Genomic DNA, 9787 nt, shown 5'->3' on the forward strand with positions numbered 1-9787 from the left:
GATCGTGCCACTGCACTCCAGCGTGGGTGACACAGTGAGACGCCGTCTCAAAACAAACAAACAAAAGTGAACCTGAGGACAGGCATGATGACTCACACCTGTAATTCTAGCACTTTGGGAGGCTGAGGTAAGAGGATAGCTTGAGGCCAGGAGTTTGAAACCAGCCTGGTCAACAGAGTGAGACCTCATCTCTATTTTAAAAAAAAAGTTAAATAAACAAACAAAAGCAAAAAGTAAAAATGGGCTTGAATTTATTGTCAACGTATGTTGCAAACACTAGTGCAACCACTGGGAAAAAAGTAAAAAAATATACAGTTGATATGCTAAGAAATGAGAGAAAAGAGAATTATATAAAACGTTCAACTAAAACTAAAAAAGGCATCAAAAGAGCAGGCAACAAAAATAGGAACAAATACCAAGGGCAATGAATAGAAATAAAGTAACAAATATGAGAGAGATTAATTCGATGATACCAATAATCACTGTAAACACCAATAGTCTAAATAGACTAAAAGACAGAGACAGCGTGGATCCAAAAACAAAACCCACCTCTCTGTTGTCTACAAGAAATCCACTTTAAATACAAAAACATATATAGATGAAAAGTTCAGGAGTGGAGAAAGAAATACTATGTTAACACTAATCAAAATAAAGTGGGAGTAGCTATATTAATTTCAGACTGTGCAGACTTCAGAGCAAGAAAACTTAGATAAAGCAGGACATTATAAAATGATGAAGGTGTCAATACTCCAGGAAGACACAGCAATTCTTAATAAATGAATCCACTATTATAGGTGGGGACCTCAGCACCCCGCTATCAGAAATAGACAGTTCTAGCAGGCAGAAAATCAGTTATGGCATAGTTGAACTCAACAGCAACATCAATCATCTGAATATAATTTACATCTATAGACGACTCCATCTAACAACAGCAAATTTCACATTATTCTCAAACATACATGGGATATTCAGGCCATAAAACACACCTGAAAAAATGTGAAAGCACGGAAATAACATAATGTCTGCTCTCAGACTGTAATGGAATTAAACTAGAAATCGATAACAGAACTATAGATGGAAAATCCCCAAATACTTGGAGACTAAACAATGTGCTTCTAAATAACACATGGGTCAAAGAAAAAATTTCAAGATAAATGTAAAAATACTTTGAACTAAATAAAAATGAAAAGACAACTTACTGAAAATGGTGGGATGCAGTGAAAGCAGTGCTTTAGGGAAATTTACAGAATTGAATTCATGTATTTGTAAAGGAAGAAATATCTAAAAATCAATAATCTAGCTTTCACCTTAGGAAACTAGAAAAAATAGAAAATAAAATCCAAATGAAGTGAAAAAAATGATAAATATTATAGTAGAAATTAATGAAATTGAAAAGAGAAAATCAATAGAGAAAATCAACAAAACCAAAAGCTGATTTTTGAAATGGATTGATAAAATATATAAGCCTTTTGCCAAGCTAACTAAGAAAAAAAGAGAAAAGACACAAATTGCTAATATAAGAAATGAAAGAGGGCACATCACTACAAGTTCCAAGAACATTAAAAGGATAATAAAGGAAAATGATGAACAACTCTATGCTCACAAATTTGACAACTTAGGTAAAATTATTCAAGTCCTTAGAAGACACAGTCTGCTAAAACAAAAACAAACCAACATAGAAAAACAAACCAACAAACAAAATAGACGACCTAAATAGGCCTATCTCCACTAAAAGAAATTGAATTAATAACTAATAATCTTCTAAAACAGAAAGCACTAGGCCCTTACAGATTTATCCGGTGAATTCTCCCAAACACTTAAGAAAGAAATTATACCAATTCACTACAAACTCTTCCAGAAGATAAAAAGAGGGAATATTTTTAAATTCATTCTATGAGGCCTGCACTACTCTAAACCAAATCCAGGCAAGGACATTCAAGAAAAGAAAATTACATACTAACATCTCTCATGAAAGTCGATGCAAAAATTCTCAGTGAAATATTAGCAAATTGAATCCATTAATTTATAAAAAGAATTTTACACCAGAACCAAATGCAGTTTACCGGAGGTATGCAAGTCTGTTTCAACATTCAAAAATCAATTAGTGTAATCACATTAACAGGCTAACAAAGAAAAATCACATAATTATGTCATAAAATGCAGAAAAAGCATTTGACAAAATCCAACATCTATGCATAATAAAGAAAACTCTTAGTAGACTAGGAATGGAGGAGAACTTTCTCAACTTAATAAAGAACATTTACAAATGCCCAAGAGTTAACATCATACTTGATGGTGAGAAACTAGATGCTTTCCCGTTACCGTCAGAAATAAGGAAAGGATGTCTCCTCTAACCACTGCTTTTCAACTCATACTGGAAGTTCTAGTTCATGCGATGAAACAAGAGAGAAAAGATATACAGATTGAGTAGGAAGAAAGAAAACCGTCTTCGTTTGCAGATGGTATTACTGTAGATGGAGAAAAACTTTTAAAAAATCAACAAAAAACTCTCCTAGAACTGACAAGCAATAATAACAGGTTGCAGGATACAAGGTTAATGTACAAAAGTTCATCACTTTCCTATATGTCAGCAATGAACAAGCGGAATTTGAAATTAAAAACACATTGTCAACTAGTGCAGTGGCTCACGCCTGTAATCCCAGCACTTTGGAAAGCCGAGGAGGGAGGATCATGAGGTCAGGAGTTCGAGACCAGCCTGGCCAACATGGCAAAACTCCGTCTCTACTAAAAATACAAAAAACGTAGCCAGGCGTGGTGGCAGGCGCCTGTGATCCCAGCTGCTTGGCATGCTGAGGCGGGAGAATCGCTTTAACTCAGGAGGCGGAGGTTGCAGTGAGCCAAGGTCGCGCCATTGCACTCCATCCTGGGCGACAGAATGAGACTCTGTCTCAAAAAAAAAAAATTATTTACATTGGCACCCATAAAATGGAAATACTTAGGTATAAACATAACAAAGTATGTATAAGAGCTTTATGAGGAAAACTACAAAACTCTAATGAAAGACATCGAAAAGTAACAAATGGAGAGACATTTTATGTTCATGGATAGGAAGACTCAATCTTATCAAAATGTCCATTCTTCCCAACCTAATCTGTAGATTGAATGCAATATCGATTAAAATCCCAGTAAACTGTTTTATAGATATCAGCAGACTTATTCTAAGGTTTATATGGAAAAGCAAAAGACCCAGAATAGCCGAGAAAATATTGAAGGAGAACTAAGTTGGAGAATAGACAGGACATCAAGACTCACTATAAAGCTATACTAATTGAGACAGTGCGGTATTGGTGAAAGAAGAGACAAAGAGATCAATGGAAAAGAATAGAGAGCTCAAAAATAGACTGACATAAATATAGTCAGTTGCTTCTGACAAAGGAGCAAAGGCAGTATAATGGAGAAAAGACAATCCTTTCAACAAATGGTGCTGGAATACTTGGACATCCACGTGGAGAAAAATGAATCTAAACAGACCTTATACTTCTCACAAAAATTTACTCAAGATGGATCATAGATCTAAATGTAAAATGCAAAACTATAAAAATCCTAGAATATAACATAGGAGAAAGCCAATATGATTTTGGATATGGCAGTGACTCTTTAGATACAACAGGAAAGGCACAATCCATGAAAGAAAGAATTGATAGGCTAGACTTCATTAAATTAAAAACTTCAGCTCTGTGAAAGACAGTCAAGAGAATGAGAAGACAAGCCACAGGCTGAAAATACTTGCAAAAGACACGTCTAACAAAGGACTGTTATCCAAAGTACACAAAGAAATCTTAATAAGAAAGGAACAACCTGAAGGAAAAATGTGCCAAAGACCTTAACAGATACCCCACCAAAGAAGATACACAGATGGCAAGTTAGTATATGAACAGATGTTCAACATCATATGTCATTAGGGAATTGTAAATTAAAGCAATGAGATATCCCTACATATCCAATCACATCTCTATTGGATATTAACATATCTATTGGATATGTAGGAATATCTATTAGATATTAACATATCTATTGGATATGTAGGGATATCTGTTAGATATTAACATATCTATTGGATATGTAGGGATATCTGTTAGATATTAACATATCTATTGGATATGTAGGGATATCTGTTAGATATTAACATATCTATTGGATATGTAGGGATATCTGTTAGATATTAACATATCTATTGGATATGTAGGGATATCTGTTAGATATTAACATATCTATTGGATATGTAGGGATATCTGTTAGATATTAACATATCTATTGGATATGTAGGGATATCTGTTAGATATTAACATATCTATTGGATATGTAGGGATATCTGTTAGATATTAACATATCTATTGGATATGTAGGGATATCTGTTAGATATTAACATATCTATTGGATATGTAGGGATATCTGTTAGATATTAACATATCTATTGGATATGTAGGGATATCTGTTAGATATTAACATATCTATTGGATATGTAGGGATATCTGTTAGATATTAACATATCTATTGGATATGTAGGGATATCTGTTAGATATTAACATATCTATTGGATATGTAGGGATATCTGTTAGATATTAACATATCTATTGGATATGTAGGGATATCTGTTAGATATTAACATATCTATTGGATATGTAGGGATATCTGTTAGATATTAACATATCTATTGGATATGTAGGGATATCTGTTAGATATTAACATATCTATTGGATATGTAGGGATATCTGTTAGATATTAACATATCTATTGGATATGTAGGGATATCTGTTAGATATTAACATATCTATTGGATATGTAGGGATATCTGTTAGATATTAACATATCTATTGGATATGTAGGGATATCTGTTAGAAATTAACATATCTATTGGATATGTAGGGATATCTGTTAGATATTAACATATCTATTGGATATGTAGGGATATCTGTTAGATATTAACATATCTATTGGATATGTAGGGATATCTGTTAGATATTAACATATCTATTGGATATGTAGGGATATCTGTTAGATATTAACATATCTATTGGATATGTAGGGATATCTGTTAGATATTAACATATCTATTGGATATGTAGGGATATCTGTTAGATATTAACATATCTATTGGATATGTAGGGATATCTGTTAGATATTAACATATCTATTGGATATGTAGGGATATCTGTTAGATATTAACATATCTATTGGATATGTAGGGATATCTGTTAGATATTAACATATCTATTGGATATGTAGGGATATCTGTTAGATATTAACATATCTATTGGATATGTAGGGATATCTGTTAGATATTAACATATCTATTGGATATGTAGGGATATCTGTTAGATATTAACATATCTATTGGATATGTAGGGATATCTGTTAGATATTAACATATCTATTGGATATGTAGGGATATCTGTTAGATATTAACATATCTATTGGATATGTAGGGATATCTGTTAGATATTAACATATCTATTGGATATGTAGGGATATCTGTTAGATATTAACATATCTATTGGATATGTAGGGATATCTGTTAGATATTAACATATCTATTGGATATGTAGGGATATCTGTTAGATATTAACATATCTATTGGATATGTAGGGATATCTGTTAGATATTAACATATCTATTGGATATGTAGGGATATCTGTTAGATATTAACATATCTATTGGATATGTAGGGATATCTGTTAGATATTAACATATCTATTGGATATGTAGGGATATCTGTTAGATATTAACATATCTATTGGATATGTAGGGATATCTGTTAGAAGGGCATATCTATTAGAAGGGCAAAAATCCAAAATACTACACCAAATGCCGGTGAATATGTGGAATAATAGCAACACTCATCCATTGCTGGTAGAAATGTAAAATGGTATAGCTACTTTGGAATATTGTTTGTAAGTTTATAAAAAGAACAAAACAACTCTCATCAGCAATCACACTCCTTTGTATTAACCCAAATGAACTGAAAACTTAATGTCCACACAAAACTTGCATACAAAAGTCCATACCAGCTTCATTCATAATTGTTAAGACTTGGAAGCAATTCATATGTTCTTTAATAGGTAAATAGGGCTGGGCTCGGTGGCTCACGCGTGCAATCCCAGCACTTTGGGAGGCTGAGGTGGGGGGATCACGAGGTCAGGAGTTCAAGACCAGCCTGGCCAATACGGTGAAACCCCGTCTCTACTAAAAATACAAAAACTAGCTGGGCTTGGTGGCGCGTGCCTGTAATCCCAGCTGCTCGGGAGGCTGAGGCAGGAGAATTGCTTGAACTTGGGAGGTGGAGGTTGCAGTGAGCCGAGATCACTCCACTGCATTCCAGCCTGGGTGACAAAACGAGACTCCATCTCAAAAAAAAAAAAAAGAAAAGAAAAAAAGTTAAATAGACAAATAAACTGTAGTACATCCAGACGATGGGATGTTAACTAAAAATAAAAAAAAAAAGAGCTATCAATCTATGAAAAGACACAGAGGAACCTTAAATGCATATCACTGAGTGTAAAGGACCCAATCTGAAAAGGCCACTCACTGTATGATTCCAACTCTATGACATTCTGGAAAAGGCCAAACTATAAAGACGGTAAAAAGATTAGTAGTTACTAGGGGTTGTGGGGGTGGGAAGGATGAATAGGTAGAGAACACCGGAATTTTAGGGCAGTGAAACGATTTGGTATGATACGAAAATGGTGGATACGTGTCATTACACATTTTTCAAAACCCATAGAGCGTACACTACTGGGAGTGAGCTCTTACGTAAGTTATGGACTTTGGATGATAATGACATGTAAGAGGAGGTTCATCAATTGTAACAAAAGTACAGCTGTGGTGCAGGACGATGACGGGGGTTGTATGTGTGTGGGAGCAGGTGATACATGGGAACTGTACTTTCTGGTCAATTTTCCAATGACCCTAAAACTGCTCTGAAAAAACTAACATTTCTGATAAACAGAGCATCATTTAAGCAACCTAATACATGTGTAATGGGAGTCTCGAATAGAGGGGAAGGCATGGAAAAAATATTTGAAGAAATAATGGCTCAAATTTTCCAAATCTGAGGAAATCTATAAAGTCACAGATCTAAGAAGCTTAAGGAGAAGCAGCATAGACATCTGTGAGGTGTGGGCTGGGCGCGGTGGCTCCCGCCTGTAATCCCAGCACTTTGGGAGGCCACGGCGGGCGGATCACGAGGTCAGGAGATCGAGACCATCCTGGCTAACACGGTGAAACCCCGTCTCTACTAAAAAAAAAATACAAAAAAGTATCCAGGTGTGGTGGCGGGCGCCTGTAGTCCCAGCTACTCGGGAGGCTGAGGCAGGAGAATGGCCAGAACTTGGGAGGTGGAGCTTGCAGTGAGCTGAGATCATGCCACTGCACTCCAGCCTGGGTGACAGAGCGAGACTCTGTCTCAAAAAAAAGAAAAAAAAAAAGAAAACTATGAGGTGTGACATAATCAAATTGCTGAAAACAGGGATAAAAATTCTTGTAAAATGTTCACTTTTCTGTATTTATTTTTACCATGTATGTAATTGATACATAATAATTATATATGTTTATGGAGTGCAGTGTGGTGCTTCAGTAGACGTATACATTACGTAGTGATCAAGGCAGGGTACTTAGCATGTCTGTTGCCTCGAAGCTTTATCATTTCATTGTGGTGATAGCTTTCAAGATCCTCTTTTCTAGCTATTTTGAAATTTAACTACATTGTTATTGGCTATATTACCACGCTATGTAATTGAACATCCCAACTTATTGTTCGTAGCTGTAGCTTTATACCAGCCTTTCCTTGTCTGCATTCCCTCTCCTAACCTCTAATAGCCACTATTCTGTTCTGTACTTCTATGAGACCAACTCTTAGATTTCACATGTGAGTGAGATCATACTGTGTTTGTCTTTCTGTGCCTGGCTTATTTCACTTTGCATAATGTCATCCAGGTTCATCCATGTTGCTTCAAATGACAGGATTTCATTATTTTATATAGCTGAATAGTATTCTATTGTATATATATACAACATTTTCTTACAAAAAAATTTAAAGCATTTGGGAGGCCAAGGCAGGCAGATCACAAGGTCAAGATATCCAGACCATCCTGGCCAAAATGGCAAAACCCTGTCTCTACTGAAAATACAAAAATTAGCTGGGCATGGTGGCACATGCCTATAGTCCCAGCTACTTGGGAGGCTGAGGCAGAAGAATCACTTGAACCCAGGAGGCAGAGGTTGCAGCGAGCTGAGATTGCGCCACTGCACTCCAACCTGGCGACAGAGCGAGACTCCATCTCAAAAAAAAAAAAAAAAAAACAAAAAACAAAACAAAAAAAAACTTAAAGCAACCAAAGGAAAAAAAAAAGTTGAGGACGACCATACATTTTTGTAGGATTTATTGAAAGCAAGAAGACAGTGGACCAACATCTTTAAAATACTGCAAGAAAACAGTCAATCTAGAATTCTATGCCTAGCAAAATATATTTTAAAAGGCAAAATGATGACATTTTTGGTCAGTAAGAGTTAAATATTAAAGTAAGTCCTTTAGGGAGAAGAAAAATGATACCAGATAGAAATGTGGACTACATAAAGGAATGAAAAGCACCCAAAATGGTAAATATGTTGGCAAATATATAAAAAGTTTTTTTAAAAAAGTCATTTAAATATATTTAATAGATAATTGATTAAACACAAATAATAACAATGTAGCGTAGAGTTTATAATATATGTAGAAATAGAATTTATGACAATAGCAGAAAGTTCAGGAAGAGACAAATGTTATAAAGTTCTTATGTTACACAGGAAGTACTATAATGACACTTGAAGGTAGAGTGTGATAAGTTAAAAATGTACTGTAAACGATAAAGCAACTACTAAAAGAATAGCAGACTTGCAGTTAATAAGTCAACAAAAATGGGATGTTTAAAAGTGTCAGCTAACTCAAAAGCAGACAAGAAAAAGGGAACAGAGATGAGACAAACAGAAAAATAGCAATGTTAGATTTAAACTCAGTCATACCAATAATCACGTTAAATACAAAAAGTATAAATATGTCAATTAACAGCTGAGATGGGCATATTAGATAAAACAGAATGATGATGTATGCTGCCTAGAACAAAGACATTGTAAATATAAAGATACAACTATCTCGAAAATAAATCAAGAGAAAGATTGAGTGTCTAAAAGCGGGGTGCCAAAATAGATTTCAAAGCAAAGAATACTACAAGCAACAAAGAAGGTGATTCGTAATGGAAAAGGAGTCAAATAATAGAAGTGAGCATACAATCATAACTATTTATGTACCTGATAGTAGAATTTCAGAAAACATGATGCAAAACTGATATAATTACAGAAAGAAATAGACAAATCCACAACTACAGTCAGAGATTTCAATACTCTGTCTCAGTAAGTCATAGAACACGTAGACTGAAAATTAGTAGGGATAGAGGTTATCAACAAATCTTACCTAATATAAATTTCAAGAACTCTCCATCCAGTAATAACAGAATACTCATTATTTTGAAGGGCACATGGTACATTTACCCAAGTAGATCATGGCTTCACTGGTAAATTTTACCAAACATTTAAGGAAGAAATAATATCTGTTCTACAAACTCTTCTAGAATATTGATAAAGAGGATACTTCTCAATTAAACCAGCATTTTTACCATACCCAGATAAAAACGTTAGAATTAAAATAATAACAACTACAATTATAGACCAATATCCTTCATGGACATAGATGCAAACATTCTTCTTCTTCTTCTTCTTTTTTTTTTTTTTT

The sequence above is a fragment of the Rhinopithecus bieti genome, unplaced genomic scaffold, assembly GCF_001698545.2.
Source record: "Rhinopithecus bieti isolate Rb0 unplaced genomic scaffold, ASM169854v2 scaffold_13342, whole genome shotgun sequence".
Classification (NCBI taxonomy): Eukaryota; Metazoa; Chordata; class Mammalia; order Primates; family Cercopithecidae; genus Rhinopithecus; species Rhinopithecus bieti.